Consider the following 21,197-nt stretch of genomic DNA (forward strand, 5'->3'; position numbering starts at 1 on the left):
CTTTTTTTTTTTTTTTTAATTTTTTTTAATGTTTATTTATTTTTTGAGAGACAGAGACAGAGAATGAGCGAGGGAGGGACAGAGAGAGAGGGAGACACAGAATCGGAAGCAGGCTCCAGGCTCTGAGCTGTCAGTCCAGAGCCCGACGTGGGGCTCGAACTCACGGACTGTGAGATCGTGACCTGGCTGAAGTCGGACACTTAACTGACTGAGCCACCCAGGCGCCCCAGGACCCCCTCTTTCCAACGGGAAGGTCACACAGCGCCACCTTAAGGGTGCAGCGGGCAGAAACACTGCCTCTGGGCTCCTTTCTCAGCTTAGAGTGACTTCCAGAAATTATCCTCTTGTGGTAAAGGATTATTTCAGCAATTCCCTCCATCTTACTTTACACTGTTGTCCAATCAAATTCAAGTGTAAAACGAACACATTTTAATTTAAAAATAGCACGGATGGCTTTACTCGCGTGCATCAAATGGTCATCCTCTTCAGCTTCCTACTTGTATATGTACACGGGAAGACGTCGGGAAAGCCAGCCACGCTAATATTATTTTGAATCAGTTAACGCATTTTGGGCAATCGGTTTCTTTCTCAGGAAGTTCTGCTTAAATTTTTTTTTTTAGTTTGTTTATTTATTTCGAGAGAGACAGAGACAGCACGAGTTGGGGAGGGGCAGAGAGAGAGAGGGAGAGAGAGAATCCCAAGCAGGCTCCGTGCTGCGTGTGCAGAGTCCGGCCTGGGGCCCGAACCCACAAACCATGAGATTATGACCTGAGCTGAAACCAAGAGTTGGATGCTTAACCGACTGAGCCACCCAGGCGCCCCTTAAATTCCTTTTTTAAAGAAGCAAGCATGAGTGATATCTATAAAATAGCAATGAAGCAACACTTAAAAAGACGTCGCTTATGCCCCTTTCTTAAAGAAAGAAATCGCAGTGGGGTATGTATTCCAGCTCCCTGAAAGATGAGTCTAAATTAATTAATTATGGGAAACAAGTCCATCATTAGGCAGAAAATGCTGAAATCGCGAAACCAACGTGCACTTAAATAATCAGGAGTCCGGCCTACTTGGAAGGGCCGATGTCAAAATGATCCCTTTTTCTGCTTTTTAATTTGTTCATTTGCTTAACAAAGCATCTGAGTACCTACTATGTGCTGGGCACATAACAGGCTACAGATAAGCCACAGTGTGACATTGAGACAAAACAGAAACAAAAGCTAACATCACGAAGGTCAAAAGGAAGCTTCCAGAAAGTGTCCTTCTACAAGGAAGGTTATGGTTGGGATCGCCATGAACATACTCACGCCTCAAATAATGCGCCTTCCTCTTTTGATAAGAGGCAAGATCTGTCAGAAAGTATGCTGAGAAGGAAGCAGAAACACAGCGATAAGGAAGTGTAAGCAGAAAAGTTCAGATGTTTCTCTCTTGGGTTGACGGATTAGATACACAACAGACGTGTGTCAGCCCAGAAGGCATGGCTTCCTCCTTCTTCCCAGGGACTTGACCTTCATTTTGACCTTGGTCTTCTCCGGGGACACCAAGTGAAGCCCAGCCCTGGGGCCCGCCTGGAAGCCTGGAGCCCGGTCCTAGGGCCGTCTTCCATCAGGTGGCCCGGCCACCCTGCAGTGACTCCTTCCAGCCTAGTACACGCCCTAGTACACGCCCAGCATTACCCTATGGGACGGAGCCACTTCCTGCCGGGATGCCGGGAGGAAGCTGGATCCCGGGGGCTGCACTGTCTGCCCCGTGAGGAGCCAGAACCCCGTCAGCCAGCTGGATCCAGAAGCCCGGGAAAGCAAGCCCTGAGTGTTGGGCCTTGAGCGTTAGGAAGTGTCCAGAAAGCCTTTCTTACTTCCAGTGTCTTCAGATAGCACTCCGGGTTCTGGCTCCACCCTCCTTGAGGCTGTGGACACCCCGGCCCTGTGACCTCCTCCCCGCACCTCCCTGGGGCCCGCAGACGAGGTGGGTGGAGAACGGTCAGCTGCCCTGGTCTGACAAGAGTCCCTAAAATAGCTCTCATCCAACGGGCAGATTTAGCCTTCCCAAACCATGCCCCATCCCGGCATCTGTGACATACGGTCACAGAACATATGGGCTTAGTGTTCCATCTGGAAGGGTATCGTTAGAGGTAGTCGAAGCTACGAAAGTCGCGGCAAAGACGGAGGCTGTGCTGGGAGATGAGGCAGCCTTCTCCAGCAGCTCCATACGCTTCGTGGGTGAATGGTGGCTTCACGTCTGGCCTCAGAAGGCTCTGCCCTTTACCAGAGGCTGGGTTTGTCCCTGAGCGCCCGCTACGCTGCGGAAAACTTGGGCCAAGGCTTCACGTAGGACTTAACTCTTGGTCCCGATACAGCTGTGTATTCATTGTGAGTAAACTGAGGTACGACCGGGGGCCCTGCTGCATGCAGGGGGCGGGAAGGGGGAGGAAGCCTGACGCTTCCCTGCCATTGCGAGGGTCTGCTTCGGGTCTGGTTCCTGGAACCGACCTGCAGGTGTCTGTCTCCAGCCTCACTTTGCCGCAAGCACCTTGAAGTCACAGCTTCGAGGCAAAGCTCTTGTGTGTCAAAGGGACGTTCACGCCTGGTTTCCAGGGGCTCGGTCTTCACACATCAAAGGGGAGGGTCCCCGTCAGGGGAATACCCAAACCAAAAAGGACCAGGATGTCAGGAGGCCAGGGGACGTGGACAGCTGCGATGGGCAGGGGATGCTGGCCTTGCCTTGGGGGGGTCAGTAAGTAATCACTTCCCTCTTTGTCTCTCCAGCTTTAGGGTTCTCAAGAGACTCCTCCTGGGGTCCAGAACAGCCTCCAGGATGGATGTGCTCAACCTTCTGTCCTCACAAACCATTAGACCCAGCCCCTCCCCAAGACTGGGAAAGCCCACGGAGTGTCTTCATATTATTAGTTCTTTTCTATTTAACTGCACGATTGCTTTTTTGCATATTTACATAAGCATATTCTTATATCTTTATTTATAGACCTTTATTATGTTTACCACTCAGGTTGACTCTGTTTCTTTCTGGTGTCCCAGCCCCACCCCGGAACATTGGCTCCAGGGAGAAGGGGCTGTCACGTCCATGGAGGCATCCCAGGGCCACGAGTAGAGCCCGTGGCCAGTTACCTAGTTACACAGTTGCCCAAAGCCTGTGATCGGAAGGATCATGGAGGTGAATTGAAAGTGAGGGGGCCCCATGAGTTGCCTGCGTAGCTCAGTTGGTTAAGCATCCGACTTTGGCTCAGGTCATGATCTCACCATCCTGAGTTCAAGCCCACGTCGGGCTCTGTGCTGACAGATCGGAGCCTGGAGCCTGCTTCAGATTCTCTCTCCCTCTCTCCCTCTCTCCCTCTCTCTCAAAAATAAACAAACATTAAAAAAAAAAGTGAGGGATCCCCAGAGGTGTTCCCCAGTCTAGCTGGGCTTGCTGTACAGGCAACATTACGAGAAACAGAATAGAACTCAACGAAATGGGAGAATTGGGGCAGTGGCCGCTGTGCACTGTGGTCCCCACTCAGAGCAGGTGCTCGGAGAACACCTGCCGGCTCCCTGATGTTGTGTCCCGGGGTGGCAAGTCCTCCAACAACGGGCAGAGCAGCTAACACACTAGAGGAAGGAGACGGAAGGCGCAAGGTGGATTTGGAGGCCTCCCCCCACACTGACGTGCTCCCTGGTCCAGAAAGACGTGGCCAGGAACCGTGTGCAGTGTGTCCAGTAAGTTCCAGCATGCGCGCATTCGTTCACCCACAAGTATTTCTAGAACACGGTACTGGTTTGCAGAACGGCCACAGCAGAGCACCATCGGACCGCCGGCCGGGAGGCTTAAACAATGGAGACGGGTTCTCTCACATTTCTAGAGGCCGGAAACCCCAGATCAGGCACGGGCAGGGCTGCTCTCTCCCGAGGCCCCTCTCCTCCCCGTGTCCCCACGTGGTCGTCATTCTGTGCATGTCTGTGTCCTGATGTCCTCTTCTTATAAGGCACCAGTCCAGCTGGTTTGGAGGCCATCCTGCTGATCTTTCCCAGCCCTCATCACCTCTCGAAAGACCCAGTCTCCAAAGACAGTCACATTCTGGGGACTTCAACACATGAATTTGGGGGCCACAACTCAGCCCACAACAAACACCAAATACTTCTCCAGCTTCTTGTCAGTGGAAAAGCAGACAAGAGCCCTGGTCTTGTGCCACTGGGGTCCTACCCGGGAAGGAGACAGTGAGCCACACGGATCCATGGTGACGAACATGTGAGAAGGGGAGGCAGGGGGCCCGTGGGTGGGTGGGGTTGGCGGTCGTGGAGGCCGCGGGCCAGGGAGGCTGGACGTCAGAGCGGACACTGTGGCCGAGGCCAGAGAAAGGTGAGGGTGGGCGGGACCGCGTGGCTTGGGGGGAGAAGGCGTGCCCGCGTCGTGGGCCTGCAGGCCACCGCGAGGACCTGGGCTCTCGCTTTGTTGTTTTTACCAAAGGTTTCCTCCCTCCGAATTTTGTCCTGCGGACATCGGCAGCAAGCGGGGACACCTTGCTGTTTCTGCCCCTTCGGGAAGCCCGCGTGCGGTCTACAGGGCCCGAGCGGCGCACTCTCGCGGATGCAGCCCCTCGAGCCCCTGACGGGTGTCAGGCCAGCAGCGGCCTTCCCAGCTGGTTGACGTTACCGTGGTCACTGCCGTGAAGAACAGGGCTCGCTGACAATGCCAGCCTTTTCTTCAACGGTCGCCGTGAGCCCGACAGAGCGTGAGGCGAGACGCGGGTCGCCAGCCAGCCTCGCGGCAAAACAAAAGCCAAAGAAACGAAACGACATTAAAAGCCACGCTGTGCGCGTCCGGCCGCATAGGCTCTCCTCCTGTACAGGTGGCAGAAAAATAAAATGCAAGTAGCTGGGGTGGGGGCACGCGGGGTCCAACGTGGGCTTGGAAGGAACCCGGAGCGGCGGCGTGGGGCGGCCCGCGGGGCCATTTACCGCCGCGGAGGCTTGCAGAGGCAGCACTCATTTCCCGTGATTTACGGGGCCTACCGACTCTTGTTCTGGCTCAGAGTCCTAGGGCCCGGGAGACCCCGCCCCCGAGGGGCTGCTAGTGGGGTCGGTGCTCACGGATGGGGTCTGGGCCACTGGAGCCCACGGGTCGCCCCTCGGGAGGGAGACGGCGAGAACAGCAGACTGTTCAGATGCGGGACCGTCCTGTGATTTACGACTCAGGCAAACAGCCCATTAATCCAGCAGCGGCCCCGCTTCTATTCATAGCTTCCTGGGGGCAGGGGAACGGCCACTGGAAGTGGTTTTGAACTGTTTCCTGTGGTTTCCCCCACCCCGCGGGGGCGGGGCTTCTATTTTTAGAGAGTGTCCCTGACAGCGAAGGCCCAGGCAGCCCCTGATGCCATGTGGGGGCTGTGGGTGACCAGGGCAGACCGAGTGGGCTCTCCGTTCAGACGGGGTTCTCGAGCAGGAGGCCGCCACTTACTCCTGAAGGAGGCCAGAGGCCCGTCCTGGCCGAGCGACGCTAGGACGCTTCGCCATGCAACGTGTCACCATGGCTGGAGAGCCAGGGACCTCCCCCACACGAGGCGCCGCGGCCAGCGCCCGCCGTCTGCTCGTCGGCGTTTATCCCGTGCCTTCCTTGCGCATGACCCCATGTTGCGCGTTGTTTTCAGACCGGCCCCATTTCACATACTCTGTTCTCCTACGGGTGGTGGGTCCTGTCTTGGCTTGTGTAACGTGCCCTGTACAAGGGTTCACATGTAAAGCGTTTCGTGGGAGGCGGTCCAGGTGACACCTGTCAGGGAGCAGGCAGGTGATGCGGGAAGGCAGGGGCCTTAGCCGTGGATGAGGAGAAGAGGCCAGGAGGCCAGGGAGCGAACAGGACGAGGGATTCGCGGAGAGCCGGGCTGGAGAGGGTCCCGCTGAGCGGATTTTCTTCACCGGTCAGCCACTGCTTCTCTGGTTCTTATCCCATCACAGACGCACTTGCTCACAGCTCGGGGCTCACACAGCACTCCTCTTGCCGAGAAGGTCGGTGCCGAATGTTCCAGGTTCCTGTTCCTTTCTCTCTCCCGGTCTGCTCTCTATCTAAAGTTCAGACTTGGCATCTTATTTCGTCCTAAGCTCGCCCTCGCTCAATGCTACCCGCCTCCACCAGGGAATACCGCTGCCCGGATGGCTGGAGTTAGAAAGACTGGCCAGGGAGGCTTGTGTGTCGCTGACAAACCAGATACCGGTCTCGTCCCTCTCTTATCGAGAGTCTGGCCGGGCACCTGGGCAGCGGCCCCGCATTCCGGGCGGGGAGCTCAGGCGCCCTCGGCAACCACCTATGAGCTGAGCATGCTGTTCTCGGCCTCTCCAGACGCGGAAACCAAGGCACGGGGAGGGCGTGTGAGCTGTGCAGGAGTGGGGCCAGGGTGTAGAGAAGCGGGTGGGAGAGGCCCAGGCAGGCCGCGTGCTGCGGCAGGTTCTGCCGTGGACCCTGAGGGCCCGGGGAGAACCCCACCCGGACTGTATCCCCTCGTCCGTATCCCAGATCCCCCAAGGGCTTTCTCAGCAGGCGCAGTGATGGGAACCGGGTTCAGGGACCTCCCTGGCCAGCAGAAGGCCAGGACGGAGGCTCAGCCCTCCCCGGTCCCGGACTTAACGTGTGGCGCACCACCTGGGGCCGGCCCTGCAAACGCTGCCGGCGTCTGTCACAAGCACACACTGGGGCGTGGGCTCGTGGCCAGGGGTGCACACGTGCGTGTGCACACACACACACACACACACACACACACACACAGGCACGCACGTGAGCGGCAGTGTGCATCGGAGCCCACGGAGGCGGGGGCTTTCTCCCGGAGCAGACAGAGAGGCGGGCGTGTACCCCTCGACCAGAGGGGAGGAAAGGGGCCGCGTCTGAGTCGCAGCAGCCAAAACCAAGCCCCCTTCATTCTTCCGTGCCGGAAAGTAACAGTGCGTCTTCAGTCTTGTGAAGTGCTGTACTTCGGGGAAAAGGCACCGCGAGGAACCCGGAGTACAGCTGCGACCACGCCCCTCCCAGGCCGCCCTGGGACGCCAGGAGGACAGCAGAGCCCACGCTCACCCCGGGGGCTTTCGCCCCTGCCCCGCCGGCCTCACCCCTAGCGTCCCCCGCAGGCGGCTTTCCGCGTCAACAGAACACAGCAAAAACCTGTTTGGCTTTGCCTGCAGGCGCGTCGACTGGAAAGGCGCATCTGAAAGGGGTCACCAAAGACATGCTTTGGGGACTGAGGAAGGGAGAAGCCCTGGAACGTGGACGGAAACCGCGCACCAAGGTGGCCCCGAACTGGAAGACATCCGGCTGAGTGAGCCCGGTTAGGAGAGAAGGCACCCGGTGGGTTTCTGTGTGGTCCAGTCGTGATGAGCTCCAAGTCACCTCTTAGTGAGTGTCTGAGAGGAGGCAAGTCTGTCCTTAGTCCTATACCTTCGACTATTTGTTCTTCTTTTTCTATTGGATTAATGCAACTCCCTTTCCTTTAACACACCTTTAACCCTCCTGTCCGCCCACCCAACGTGAACTTGTGCCCTCTCAGCATCCCCACGCTGCCGACACCTGTTCCAAAAAAAACCTGTGTCAGTCATTTACACACTAGTATAAACAAGCAGCAGAAGCGCTCCTTTTCTGGGCTGGAAGTGACATTTAAGCTCCAACCCGTTCAGGGCTTGAGCCGGCAGCGGGGCCGCAGACCACTCTATCTACACCTGACATTGCTCCTGCCTGAGATACATGCAAACATTCTTCTAGCTATATACTCGTCCGGGGTACTTGTGCACATCTGTGTGTGTGCGCGTGCACAGGCGCACTCTTTCAGGCCTCCAGCGTGGAATTCAAGTCACATTTTCCAAATGTCTCCATGGGTATTCCAGCATGGGGAAATTCTGCCTGGGTTGCCCCCCACAAAGGAAGCAAGTGTGTGCTCACATGCTGGAACAAGGTGGTGGTGTCACCCCTTAACGAGAGAGGAAGCAAGGCCCCCGGGGATGCTGGTGACCCTGGTTGTAGGGCTTTGCAATTAGCACACGGCCGTGCTATAAACAGGCACCTTTTTTTTTTTTTTAATGGTAGTGGGCACCAGCTCAAAGATGCCTGCTATAAAAACTCGGTGTTCTCTCTGCTGACTCATTTGGTGGGAACTGTAAACCCAAATGCCAACATGTGCTGACCCACATGACCCTCCACTGGAAAATAAAGACAGGGTCACTTTAGGTCTTGTGTGAACAAACAAGGGACACACTGCCAGATTTTCTTTCTCTCGCTGTTCTCACCCTCGCCAGCAGCTCTAACCAGGCATTCGGGGGGCCCCCCCGTGTGTCAGTGGCTCCAGACTCCCGAGGAGAGGAGAGGTGGCCACAGATCGGCCCATTTTCTATTTTTTCGCCGGCAGCAGGGTGGGGGACACTAAGCCTTGGAGTGGTCTGTGTTTTGGCCAAGTGCAGAGGTGCCCATGTGGTGGGAGCAGAGAGGAGGCAGTCTGGGGGATGGGAACCCTGGACCTTGGGCTTGCCACCTGTTTTCTCATTAGTGACAAGAAGGTGCTGGTCTTGGCCAGAGCGGCAGCCCGGAGGCACACGCGACCCCGGCCGGCAACCATCACAGGTGCAATTCGCTGGTCACAGAGGCTCTCGGACCCTCTCTCTGAGCCCTTCTCAATCCGGCTCTCCGGAGGCACCGACGCTCAGAGAGACCCCTAGCTGCCACGTGCATTGGTCTCGCCCACGTGTGGGGTGCTCCCTGACGGTGTCCTGTAGGTTCCCATCCAGGCCCGGTGACGGTCGCTAGTTCAAGCCAGGGAATCACGAGCCAGTGAGAGATGGGTCTCTTCCGGGCCGGGGCACGTCACGGCTGCAGTGAGACCCTCCGTGGCTCCTTTCCCTCAGCAGGGCACTTGGGGGATCAGGATGGAAACCGCCCGATGGGCCCGAGTCGCTGAGCAGGGCCTCTGCTCACCCACAACGGACAGGCCCGGGAACAAGAAAGGAGACTTTACCTACTTTCTTTTCTAAAGGCAATCTCAGGGTTCGGGGTTTATTTGTTACTTCAGCATGGCTCGGCCTTTCCTGACCGCTACATCACTCCCAGCCCCTCCAGCCCTGTGGTCTTACAAGGCTGGGTCTGAAAACGCAGCCATTTCGCCTCATCCAAAAGTGTCCCTTGGGGTCTGTCACTGTGACACCAAAGCAAACTGTTCACTGCAAGGACTCCTGTGATGTCAGCTGTCACATCTATTCGTCCCTTAGGCCTGATTTTCCCTTCTAGTCAAGAGGCACGGAAGCCAACGTCCAGACGGTGGGCCACGCCCTTCGGTGCCAGGACACGGATAGGGATCTGTGTTCATCTCTGCGTGCACGACACTCTCCACTGTGAAAAATAAGTTGGCATACGCTTTTTCCTTAAAAATGGTGGGTCCAATGTCAAGGCTCTCTGTTTCATTCCTAACTCTTTCCTCCAGCCCAGCAGGAACCACGAAGCTAAAGCAATGTCTCAAGAGAGAGGAAAGGAACGGTGTGTAAGACCGACTGATGGGGATCTTCCCAAAGAGCCAGGCTTCCTCCGGGAGAGGCGCGGGGCTCACTCGGCCCCTGGGTGTGCACGGAGCTGGCTGGGCTCCAGGGACACGGAGAAGCAGCCCCTCCCTCGAGGGCGCCCGGTCTGGGGGATGGAGTGTGTGGTAGTGAGGTGGAAACTTTCAGTCTCAGGGTTCCCACTTAGAAAGCCTAAGTCCCAATGGGAGGTGCGTGATGAGAGCCCGTGTCGCGTGGGGGTTCAGCACTTTGGGGTGTTCACAACCCGGATGCCCACCGTGTGTAAGCCTGGACTGGATATTTAACTGGACAGACTGAAAATCCGTTCGCGAAACCGGTACCCTCCTCCCTTCCTCACAAACCCGGGGAGCAGCGATTGAGCCGTTCTTGCTGTGTGCTCAGCCGGGTGCCTGGTGCCTTCTGGGGACCCACTGACCTCTGGCTGGACCCCCCATCTCCGCAGGAAACAGCCCCCTCCACTTTTAGCCCTGCCCCGCTCCGCTCAAGAAATCCATGCAAAGACTCGCCCCTTTAAAGAACACCGGGTGCTGGGGCGGCTCTCGGGAGCCCGGCAGCCTCTGTAGGCACGGGAGCCCCGTCTGTGAAGCTGTAAGTCCCACGGGACATCCGCTACAGGCCAGAACACTTCTGTTAACGTGCTCACAGGTGTCGAAGAAAATAAGACTTGAAGATGCCTATTCTCTCTCTCTTCTTTACCATGCACGTTTTAATTTTAAAATGAATATACCGTAAGAATAATTTTCAACATTTCATTTATCATAATTAATGAATTCAGTCGCGCACGATGCGAGTTCACTGCGCCCGCGTGCACGCCCGCGGCAGGCGCGTCGGGGGACACGGAGCCACGTAAAGTCCCAACGCCGAGTTCACTGCGCGTGAGGGATGAAAAGTTCTAAGGAAAATCTTCCTGTTAAGATGACACATCTTTAAAACAAAGGTGTTCACCCCCAGCTGAAAGCAGCAGTTTTCTTGAGGATTTAAGGGGGAGGAATTCACTCTCCTGGAGAGAGGATCCTGAAAACAAACGTTAGCCCTTTCTCCCTCTCCCCCGGCTTAAAAATAAATACATTTTGGCGGTGTTTATGTTAAAAGCATGTGAAGAGAGAAGTTTACTAGTTGTGGGTAATTTATACAATCTGTAACTACGAAATCTTTTCTATTTATTTATTTTGAAGGGTCTAACCTGGTACTCTCTCAACACGACCCCTCCGTTGGCTGCAGAGAGGAGTGTAAGCATAGCAACCGTGGTCACGGAAAATGGAAAACAGAGACCCCGTCACGGAAGACGCGCCATCGGGACTGCTCTGTCCCGCCGTGTGTCGCGTGTCGGGGGACTCAAGCCGTCCACGTCCGTGCCACTCGAACGGCACTGCGATGTGGACGACTGTGTGGTGATCTTGCTAAAATGCAGGTGTGCATTTGAAGGTCTCGTGTGAGGCCCGGGACTCTGCATTTCCAACGGGGACTAGCAGGGGCCTTGGAGCCTACTTCTCAGCTCTGGCTGTGTGTATGAACCACCTGGGCTTTCAGAGCCCCAGTGCCTGAGTCCAAAACAGAGCAACGGAGTCAGAAATGCCTGGGCGGGACCCACGTGGCCGCAAGGTAGCCAAGGGTGGGACTCCGCCTGGAACACTCGGAAAACCGTTCTCTCCATTTCAGAGCTCCCACCTCGGAGCCGGGCCCTGGAGCCACCTGGCCGGCTCTGCCACCGCTCAGCAGGGATTGCCTGGACCGGCCTTTGTCATCTGCTCAGAACACCCTGCCCTCTGTACTGTGCCAGAGAATACTCCTCTGCCCCGTTGGTGATGGCGTTGGCCTTGGGATTCGCACTGGCCAGTGGGGCATGGGCAGAAAAGACACGGTGAGAGCTCTCAACCAAGATCTAGAGAGGCGTCGGGGATTCCTACCCACCTCCAGCCTCCTGCCCCCTTTCCCGGGAAAAGCACGCCGCGTAGCTGCTGGTCTTAGGAGGGGAGACAGGCTCTGGCCCAGCAGAGCCACCCTGACTCAGAGACCAGTGAGAAGCACAGAGATGTTTCCGGAGGCCTCTGAGATCTCTGGGATGTTTGTCACATGGCTTTATCACAGCATGCCCTGACTAGAATGTCCTCGAGGTAAGGAAAGTTGAAACAGCATATGTAAAGCACTCAGTGCACGCCCCTCACGAACGTGAACGTCATGACTGCCTATTTGAGACGCCGCGGTCAGGTGCATTTTCCACAGAGCCCGCTCTTCCTCCTCCCTTCCTGTGCCGGAACACTCTGCAGCCCCCCCCCCCTCCCCGCCCAACAGCGCGAGGTGCCCGAGGTGCCTGCTTCCCGACACAGGAACAGGTTTGCAGAGCCTCTGCAGGGGATGTGGAAAACAGCAAAAGCCCTTGCCTCTGTGAATGGGGTTTTTCAACCTTATCTCGAATTCTCTTGGTGTGGCATTGGTTCTGTGTCCACAGAGCTCTCTGAAAGGGTTTTCTGTGGTGCGAGTGTGGAAGAAAAATGAGAAGCGGGAAGGAAACAGGCTCAGCTTTGTTAAGAAGTGTTCCAGGTTTCAAAAGACACTTGAAGGCAAGTCCTGGCTACGGGCTTGAAGCGGGACCCGAGACCGCGCAAGAAGGAGACGGCTGTCACCGGAGGTGTGCCTGGATGCCCCCTGAGCCTGAGGGGCCCTGCCCGCTTGATCACATGGACCTCGACACAGACACACGACCTCAGTTACCTAGTGACCCTGGAGGCAGCCTGATCACTCTGTGAACACCTCACCAGGCTCCGGTGTGGACAAAGGAAAGCACGCGTGCACGAGCTGCTGAGCCCCTTTGCTGGGGGCACACGGTCAGCTGTTAGGACCGGGGTCCCCGCCTTTCTGGCTCAACCACGCCAGTCTCTCACTTGTCCCCTTGACCCTGACGCACCAGCCGCTGCTCGGCTGCAATGGCGTTCCCCATCCAGAATTAAGACGTGACAAGTGCTCCAGGTGGGTGCACACGGAAGAACCTTTTCCCTCCCAGGAAAGTGGGAGCTTACCCCACGGAACCAGGCGGTATCATGAGGATGAAGGGAATGAACCGCGCAAAGGAAAAACCAGCCTGGATGTCAAGACGGTTTGCAGGGGAGAAAATACGGACGAGTCGCTGTGGTGAGTCAGATGAAGCTGGCTGGGAAAAACACTGGCAATCTGTCACTCCCCCGCCGGCATGGTGCTGGGCAGCAGGATGGGGACGGGAGCAGGGACTAGGCGTTGCAACAGGGGGTGGCTGTTACAGCCATGGCAGGTCGGGAAAACGCCATCACAAGAGTCCGGGGTCAGGCACTGTGAGAGGCTCATTTGTTTAAAGGAGGGGCTTAAACAGAATCTGAAAGAAAGAAACGATCGCTTGTGGCCTGTAACAATAAAAGTCACACCGCCTCCTTGCCGCCCGTATCCACTAAGGGCTCACTCCCAGCACGTGCCCCTCCTGTGCCCAATTCTCCTTCCCCACACAGAGTAAGCGCCTCGCGAAGGTGCTCCACACACGTGCTGAAATCCTGCCATGACTGATAAAGCAAAACACGGGAGAAAAACCGTCTTCCTTTCAAAACCCATAGATTCTCAGTCCACCTAAATGGCTTCTTTACTGGTCTTGTTTTGGAGAAAGTCCTCTAACACTGCATCCTGCCGATTTGCTCAGGATGAAGTGTTTCAGGGCAGGAAGATGGGCGGGCGCTTCACCTAGACTCCCCTGTGCAGCGTGCTAACCCTGCAGCTTAAACCAGCCACGCGAGCCACACAAGCCCCGTGGACACAACGCTGAACGGAAAGACCTAGGCTGGCGCGTTCATTACAAGTGGGGAGTTTTGCTCATTGAAGTGCGGTGCGGCCAGAGGGAAACGGAGTCAAGGGCTGTTAACTGCCTCTGGTACCGCTAAGGGATTAGCCCTTGCCAGCGGCAGCTGCTTAAGACTAATTCCGCCCAGAGAGGAGGTGCGGCCTGCCCCGCACACCGAGATCGCCCTGCGTTTCCCAGGATTTGCGGCAGGAGCGGAGCCCGCAGAACCCCTGCCTCGTTTTCGTTAACTCAAGCCCTGCACACACCGTCTCCCCCAACGAGAGGCGAGACTCCCTGGACCTCGCTTCAACCTCCAGAGCCACAGGGGAGGGGGTGGGGTCCTCCCTGGGGAAGGCCGCTTTCCTCACCTTTTCCTCCGGGTGCGCAGAGATACCGTCCCGTCACCTCTGTACCTTCCACATGTGCCCTGTGTGTTGGTGACACCTGTCGGGGGGGGCCCCGTCCCGCTAGTAGAGCCGGCCATGGCGCAGGAACGGGGGCCACCCCAGGGGGATGTAATGGCGTTGGGGCAGAGGCCCTGAGGCTGCCTGGGCCCCCAGAGGTCTGGGGGGGCTGCCCCCTGAGATGGGCCCCTGGTGGCTGAGCTGTGAACTGCAGCCAGCACTGGGGGGGGGGTCCCAGGGGAGGGCGGAGGGCCCCCTCGGGGGGCCAGGGGAGAGGCCTTTCTCTCTCCTCCCGCCGGGTTTTTATGAATACAGGGTCTCTATTTGAATTTCCTCATGTAAGCAAGTGAACAAGACAAAAATTCAAAACACCTGGTAGTTCGACACTTACTCATTAAAAGAAAAAATCCCGCTAATAAAGACGCGAGCAGAGAAGATGAAGTCCAGGTGATCCGCAGCTGCCGGCTCCCGCGACAAACCCGCGTCCCTTTCTTCTCTTCGGGGCGGGGACGGGAGGCTCCCCCAGCTTAAAGTCGGTTAATGCAGATTTTCATCATTGTTATCCTAAGCGGAGTCACTGCTGGCCTTGTAATAACATTTGCCCGGCGTCCCGCGTTGGGGGCTGTGCATATGGCGAGCACATTGTCGGTCGGAACCAGGAGTCTGGGGCGTCATCGCCCGGACAAGGAGGGGATGCTCCGCAGGGCCTCAGAGAGGGGACGGGACGGCCTCGCGGTCAGGGCTTCCTCCGCGAGCCTCCTAGACCGCGGGCCTCGGGACCGGGACTGCCACCGCGTCTCAGGGAAGAGGTCTGCTTTCCCAGACAAAGCAGCTCCTCCTCCCTCGTGGGAATCCGAGTGTCGGCCTCGGGTCCGCATGGCTCGGGCTGTGCCTACAAGGATGGCGGGACGTGCACCCGGGGCGACACGCTCCGTGGCAGCTTCTCCAAGCCTGTGGTTCTTCTCTCCCTGTTCCTCTCTGGAGAACAGGGTGAGAACTACTGCCTGAAGGCACGAGGTGGGTGTAGACAGAGCAGGAGGAATGAGCGATGGAGCGTGGCTCCCTCCTGTCACCCCCCAGCCCCCTGAGGCCGGCACTGGCATGGCCTGCCTCACAGCCCAGAGAGTAGAGGCCGACAAAGACGGGGCAGTGGCAGAAAGAGAGCAGGTGCGTGTGCACCCGGGACCTTTCTGCTGTCCCTGACCAACAGCCCGCCAGCCAGGCGCTGAGCACAGTGACATGGCGGCCACACACGTGCCTGCGATGTCACTGTTCTCGTGAGAACCTGGGCTTCCGAGTCCCCAGCTCCACAGTGGATATGAGGGTGGGGACAGTGACAGACTCGCTTTGGGCCATGCTTGCTGAGCCGGGGCGGGGGCACGGAGCTGGATGCCAGCGGGGCTGGGGGACGGCAACCACGGGCCACAACGTGAACGCATCTCTGGAGGGTGAGGGCGTTCTATGCTCACAGATCGCCAGCCCGTGGTTCTTGGTTGGTGACCACATCTGGGGTCGGGACCCCCTCGGAGGGCTCGATGCAGTCTCCAAACGGGGAGAAATGCCTGTGTACATCCAGGGACCCACTGACAGCCTCCCCCAGCCCCAGGGGACAAGGGAGGCGCGGCCAAGTGGCCGGGAACGCAGGGCTGGGGTTTAATCACCTGGTTCCCATCCCAGCTCGTAACTCACGTGCCGGGCTCCCCGCCCGCCTCACAGTCACTGCTGGCACATTGAGATGAGACGGCCCAGGCAAACCGCAGGACGCATGCCTAGCGATCGTTACTGTTGGTCTACCACTGTCACTGTTACGGGTGACACGCAAGCCATGGCATGCGGGCTCGCTCTCGTTGTGTGAGCTCCGCACGGGGCTCCGACCAGGAGGCTCCGTGGGTCCCGATGACCTGTGGCCGTCCTCTTAGGGCAAACGGAGCCAAACCCCGCCTCGGGTCTCCCGCTCCCACATGCCCCTCCGCTGAACGGGAAGCCGGGCTGGCCGCCCACTCTTGTCGGCATTCAGGGCTTCTCCGCACTTGCCCCGGTAACCCGGCCAGCACTCGGTGTGCGGTAGGTTGTGGCTGTGAGCCGCCCTCAGCATGTCCCGGTGACGCAAGCCAGCTTGGGGTCACCAGGAGGCCAAGCTGTGTGAGCAAAATGCTCACCAGTTCCCCAGTTCGCTTCTCGCCTTGGGATCGTCTCCTTCGGAGGCAGGAGCCGCGGGGGCAGCCGATGTGGCGGCTGGGAAACTGAGCAGAGCCTGGCTGGCGTGCGGTGGGCACGGCTCACAGATGCATCATCAGTGGATTACGGGGTCCCAGGGTTTAAAATGCACTGTGTCGCGTTCTCTACCAGCTGTGGGTGGAAAGACGGGGGATGAAATGAGAAGCAGCTTGAATCCGGGCCACGAAAGGTCCCAGGAGGGGCTCCTTCCCGCTGCCGTTTCTGGATGCTGGGGGCGGACGCATACCACTGTCCTCATTCACCGGCTTTCCGTCCAGGAGAAGCTGGGAATCGATGGGAGACTGGAGGGTTTGAAACGTGTTGTTTCCCTGTTGGCAACCCTTCGAATAACTTGAGGCCAATTCACCCATCAGACGAGGAGCAAACAGGCTTGTATCCGGCCTTTGGCGGGCCGCGTGCGGGGCCGGGTCCAGGGAGGGCTGGAGTGGGCTCCCTCCGGTTGCCTCTGTTTTATTCTGGATCAGGGATCAGTGGTCCCTGTGGGGCTGGCATCTTAAAGGTGTGGATTCTGGAGCCAGGCTGCCTGGGTGTGGGGGCCGGCTCCGCACCTCCCTGTTGTGTGTCCTCAAGAAGTCAGCTGACCTCTCTGTATCTCGGGTCCTTCATATGTAAAGCGAGGCTTTCTGAAAGCCCCTTGCCCTGTGGTTATGAAGATAACAGGGGTGATGGGTGCCAGCCAGAGAAAGCAGGCCTTACGGGCATGCTCTGTGACGACGCCTTATCGCTACGCAGATAGTCCCCACCACGAGCAGTGCTGGAGGGCTGCCCTACTGCGATCCCAGTTTCCTTGTGGGACAGAAAGAGCCCCAAGTAGGAGGAGGCAAAACCAGGAAGAGGAATTCATGGGAAAATATCCTAGGTCTTTCTGTGTAACTGGGTGCATCTGATCTAATCGGGCTGTTCCGCCTCCAGAGGCCCTGGGGCCCTGACGCAGGAAATGCGCTCTCCCTCCAGGCAAGCCCCCCGGGCCGCTCTCTGCCTGGGCTGGTATCCCCTCCTGACCTCCGGCGTTCCCATTCCTCTGGGATGTTCCAGTCTGCCTCGTTTGGGGTCCCCTGAGACAAGGATGCTAGCACGAGGTGTTGATTTGGGACGTGACCCCAGGAGCACAGTAGGGTGGTGGGCAAGCAGGGAGGTGACCCAGAGAAAGGAAAGGGCCAGCTGGGGAGGGGACTGGGGTGTCCTATCAAGCGAGTTAGTCTGGGAAACGGCGTAGAGCACAGGCCTGAGAATTCTCCCACCCGAGGAGAACAAGCTGAAGTTTTTATATGCCAGCTCTCATGGTCATCGGCTGGGGCTGCTCCTGGGGTGTTAACTCCCCGCGCCTCTGGCCGGCCACGCGTGCAGGCAGGACAGACCTGGTGCCGGCAGCTGGAAGAGGTTGGAGCCAGGGCAGGGCCTAACGCATCCGCCGGGAGGCCATGCAAGAAAGACGTTCTGGAATCCTCCAGCCTACCTTGGCTTCTTCCTCTGCTTTTACTCCTTTTGTGTTTTTACGGCCCGGCGTCTAAAGGGAAACATGCTGTTGCCCTGCGATTGTGTTTTCTACTTGCTGTCCCGGTGGGTCTCGTGGCCTGTGTCCACGCTGCATTCTCTTAAAGACGGGAATGTGGTTTCCCAGATGCTCAGAAGATGGGACACAAAGTAGGGACATAGACATACTCATGTGTTTCTTCTGTCCCTTTGGGCCACCGCAGAATGTTGCAAAATTCCCTCCTTCCTCTTCCTAGAGGAAAGTCTTCAGCCGACCAGCAGCCACGTCTACGGCACAATGATGGAACGTGGAGCCCGGAGCCCTCTGGTTGTGCAGAAATGCACGTAAAGGATTGGAGGTGTTCCGAAATTAGTGTCGATGACCATACTGTGCACGTTTGGTTCCAACAGTTTTTTTGAGACTGAACCACAGAAATTCTGGGCTCCTGAGGGCTCCCATCAGCAACCAGTAAAGGCCATCGAATGAATTAATGGATGTGAGTCAGGACTAAAACATGCCTGGAGACCCCTCTGGTCTGGGGCTCCGCTGCCTACCTGCCCTCTGAAATTTCTAGGTAAGAGGTAACATGCCCAGTTGCGTTTGAATTTCAGGTTAAAAATGGATACCTTTTCTTTTTTTTGTATAATTATACCCCAAATACTACGTGGGACCCAGGGATACTCACTTTGCTAAAGGTGACAACCCAGCTGTAGGACCAGTGCCGGTCACAGAATTTAAATCGAGTAAACAAGCCACAAGACAATAAGGGGTGGTGGGGAGTGGGGAAAGTTGAAGACGGGTGAGCACAGGTCCCAAATACATTTCAAAAAAAAAGAGGGACACCTGGGGGGCTCTGTGGGTTGAGCGTCTGACTTCAGCTCAGGTCGTGATCTCACGGTTCGTGGGTTCGAGCCCCGCGTCGGGCTCTGTGCTGACAGCTCGGAGCCTGGAGTCTGCTTCGGGTTCTGTGTGTGTCTCTCTCTCTGCCCCTCCCCCGTTCATGCTCTGTCTCTCTCGGTCTCAAAAATAAATAAACTTATAAAAAAAGAAATAAATCACTTTGTGTGCAAAACAAAACACATCTTCTAAAATGACACTTTTTTTTTAAATTTTTTTTTTCAACGTTTTTTATTTATTTTTGGGACAGAGAGAGACAGAGCATGAACGGGGGAGGGGCAGAGAGAGAGGGAGACACAGAATCAGAAACAGGCTCCAGGCTCTGAGCCATCAGCCCAGAGCCCGACGCGGGGCTCGAACTCACGGACCGGGAGATCGTGACCTGGCTGAAGTCGGACGCTTAACTGACTGCGCCACCCAGGCGCCCCTAAAATGACACTTTTATGTTAAGAAGCTGAATGCCGCAGGGGAGGCAGTGAGCCCAAGGGCCCCAGTAGGTTCAGGCCCAGATGGACCCAGAGCCCATGTTTCCTCACCCCCAGGCCAGCGTCCCTACCACTGTGTTACCCTGGGAGGCTGGGTGCACGCCAGCGTGTGTCCTCAGAAACCGACCCACCTTCGAAAGGGCAAAGGGCAGGAGGTGAACGGCCCCGCAGGGTCAAATGCAGATTCTCAGAGCACGTTTTCTTTCCCGAACAGCGAAGGCATTTGCAGACGGACCTACAGAGGAGGCGGCCCCTGGTCTCTGTGGCTCCCGGCAGACGCTGTGCCTTTTCCCCTAACGCAAGCAGCTGGTACTGAGGTCATTTTCTCGTTTTTGCCATCTGAGGTTGCACCTGACAGAGGCATTGCAGTAGCGACAATTAGGTAACAAGACTCAACACCTTGGAGAAGCTCCGTCCCTGCCAGGGTCCCGGGTTTGTCATCGGAGAAGGAGAGGGCTGGGCAGGTCACCTGTGAGGCCCGCTGGTTTCTGACGAGGACGACCCGTGCGTGGCCCCCGTGCGTGGCCGTGGCCGGGGGTACATACTGACCGCATTCCCCTCCACCCTCCTCGATGGCCGGTGTGCACGCGAAGGTGCACGCGTCCTTCCAGCGGGTGGAGCAGGGGGAGGGGGGCGGCTGAGCTGAGCCCCGGTGGGAGGGCTCCCAGACCAGCGACGAGCGGCCGTGCCCCCGGAGCGGGTGGCCAGCACCCACAGCACCCCCCAGAACCCGGCTGTCACCGTCGGCTCCCGCTCTGCACACACATCTGACGACCTGCCAGGCTGTTGGCGAGTGAGCTTGGGCCACAGAGCCTACTCTGAAAAGCTCTTTTGGTGACAGTTCAGTGCATACCCACATTCTCCCAGAGACTGGACAGTAACCAAGTCCTCTGAGCCGCGTGTCTGCGCGGGGCTTCGGTGCCTGTGGTGACTGGGGAGAAGAGTCCCCAGCTCTGAAGGCGATTCTCTGCTTTGTCGTGGGTGCGGGTGGGTTGGCCCAGCCCCTGCGGGACACAGATGCTCTCGCAGAAAGAGATACCAGGTTTGGTCGCTGCCAGCTGTCCCACAGGGCCCCTGGGCGACCGGGTCACCTGATTCAGATGCCTGTCTCAGAAAGGGCCACCAAATGACCCATATGTGGGAGGCCACAGACAAGGGCGGCCTCCAGCCTGGTCTTCCCTCCCACGTCAGACCCGGGCCTTCTCTCCTGAGATGGGGGGGGGGGGTCTTTTCCCCACCCCTGCCCTTGGGAAGGGGTGCAGATGTTCCCCTCCTGCCAACAAGGCACCCCAAATATGCCGTGCATGCGCCCGAGAGCCTCAGCCTCCACCTCCTGCCCTCCTGACCTCCTCAGCAGGGAGCCGGGACCCAGAGGGGCATGAATGCGGAAGGTTATGTGGAAAGCTGGAGAAGAGGTGAGGATTCCCGACTCCCAGGAAGGATGACATCCAAGCAGCCTAGAACCTCAGAACAGTAAAGGCCCTTAGAGGTGATAAAGTCATCCCGGCCCATTTGAAAGATGGGGAAACGGGGCTGGGAGAGAGGGCTGGACCTCCCAGGGAAGCAGTTCGGCTTGGTGATGGAGTCAGAAGCTCTGCAGGAGGACCCGGTTCCCTGTGAGACCTGGCAGAAAAGGAAAACGCAGCCCTGCTGGAACAAACTGAGCCTGAAGCCCACCCAGGATCCAGAAACACCTCTAGATTTTTCAGTTATGTGAGTCAATATATTCCCCTTCTTGTCTAAGCTACTTTGGATATCTGCTACCTGTACCCTAACTAATTCACAGAATTGCTATTCTAAGGCCACACAGCGCCAGAGCTCGGCATCCTTAGCCTTCTAGCTAAATGAGATGAATGCATGAAAAGCCTCACAGGCAGCATTTAACACATTCAGGCACTCCATAAAAATTGGTAGTTTTGCCTTCCTTCCTTCCTTCTTTACTGTATTCGAAGCAATTTCAACCGCACCATCAGAAATTAGATTTCCAGACCGCTCACGGATAAACATAGTCATTAGTCTGGACTGTTTGGGGCTTTTTCAAGTAATTGCATGCCTTGGGAAATATTAATACAATGCCTTTATTTCTCCCTTGAGGCCGGCTACGCGACACACTAACCCACTTGGAATGCGGGAAGGCTCTTGAACGCTAGCTGCAGGCTTGAGTTTAGAACTGGGAGCTGGTTATGTTCAGCTCAGATTTGAAGACTTGCTTTTCCACGTCGCACGTGCAGCTGGGGACTCGCGGAGCAAAGGCGGGGAGTCCGGCCGCTTTTCTCTTAGGTGGGCAGGCAGCTCTCCACCCCCCCCCCCACAGGGTGCTTCAGGGAGCCAGGCGTGTCCCCCCCCCCCCCCCCCGCCCCTGCAACTCTCACA

At 57.2% G+C, this 21,197-nt stretch overlaps 1 long non-coding RNA gene across 1 annotated transcript in view; it reads right to left on the reverse strand.

Annotated features, from left to right (window-relative positions):
- The window catches only part of LOC125158811 (uncharacterized), a 109,725-nt gene that overhangs the window by 23,574 nt on the left and 64,954 nt on the right, over positions 1 to 21,197 (reverse strand). The gene's annotated exons all lie outside the window — the stretch shown is intronic.

Source organism: Prionailurus viverrinus, unplaced genomic scaffold (assembly GCF_022837055.1).
Source record: "Prionailurus viverrinus isolate Anna unplaced genomic scaffold, UM_Priviv_1.0 scaffold_38, whole genome shotgun sequence".
Taxonomy (NCBI): Eukaryota; Metazoa; Chordata; class Mammalia; order Carnivora; family Felidae; genus Prionailurus; species Prionailurus viverrinus.